Source organism: Centruroides sculpturatus, unplaced genomic scaffold (genome assembly GCF_000671375.1).
Source record: "Centruroides sculpturatus isolate CEXI.00-Female unplaced genomic scaffold, Cexi_2.0 scaffold222, whole genome shotgun sequence".
NCBI lineage: Eukaryota > Metazoa > Arthropoda > Arachnida > Scorpiones > Buthidae > Centruroides > Centruroides sculpturatus.
The window spans coordinates 177,454-178,729 of record NW_019384483.1 but is presented as its reverse complement, the minus strand read 5'-3'; positions in this window follow the sequence as shown (position 1 = coordinate 178,729).

The following is a 1,276-nucleotide window of genomic DNA, read 5'->3' as shown; positions in this document are numbered from 1 at the left end:
AGGACAATTTAGGATCCAAGTCAAAAAAATTGAAATTGAGTTTCAAAAAGTGTGATGATAAAATTTCTGTCAGACGTCTGATTTCCAGTATTTAAAGCTGAAAAAACGAATCCCATAGTAGTTTTAATCTTTCATATAATAATAGGCTAGAACAGGTTAAATTTTTAAAAATAATAAATGAAAACTAAAATGTAAATACACAAATTGTTCATAATAATTTTTTTTTATAGACCAAAAAATTCTACGTTCTCTTTTGGTAGTCATCACCTGACACCTTCTGAAACGGTTCATCGATTGTACAGAGGAATAAAATATTAAAGCAACTCTAATCTTGAGCCAATACAGCATTCGTAAAGAGAAATTAGGTTCTGTTATGAAGTAGCATAGATTGAAATATATTTTGTGACACTGCTACAGCACAACGTACTGTATTAATTAAGAATGGACAAGAATTCTAGACACGATTAATATGAAAAAAGTTGGTATTACAAAAATTGTACTTTGTGTTAAAATTAATAGTTTATATAATTATAAATGCCATTCAAGCAAATTTTACTATAATAAGTAACAATTAAAGTTTCCTATAATTTTTTAGTTGTTAAATTTTATATTGTTTTACTTCAATACTCTCATACGAGTATAATCTTATTTCAATAAGATAATATTTAAAAAGTCAATAGTGTTATCTCCTAAAGTTGAAACTGGTTTATACAACTACTCTACACATATTTTGATAATATGCTTTTTATCTGAAATGGACTATGTCATTTCAGATAAAAAGCATATTATCCAGTCGCTTTACCAGGCAACGCGTCCAATATCCCCGTAATCATACAGATTTTTAACAATATCGGTTTTTTTATTGCTCACGATTAAAAAACAAATACCATACTTCGATCTAATTACTTAGTAATTACTCTTGTTGACTTGTAAAGTTGAAAATTTTTGTTATTTTTAGACTCATTTTCATGGAATTTTTGATTGGCAACAGTTTTTGCCAGCGCTCTCTAGCGCTTGTCAGCTGTAGTTGCCACTATATAGTCTATATTGTCTCTTCCTGACTAATAAAGTTTCAGTATTAATTTTTTTGTTATTATTAAAGAAATGTGTGTTATGTACAGAACTCTTTGCAAACAACATAACAAATATTGTTATTAATATATTGATACGTTTAAACATAGCGTTACAGAAAACTCGGTCCTTTCGGCCCACCAATTTTTTTTTTTTTTGGATTTTTGGAATGTTTTTTAAGTCTCCAAATTTTTTTAAAATATTT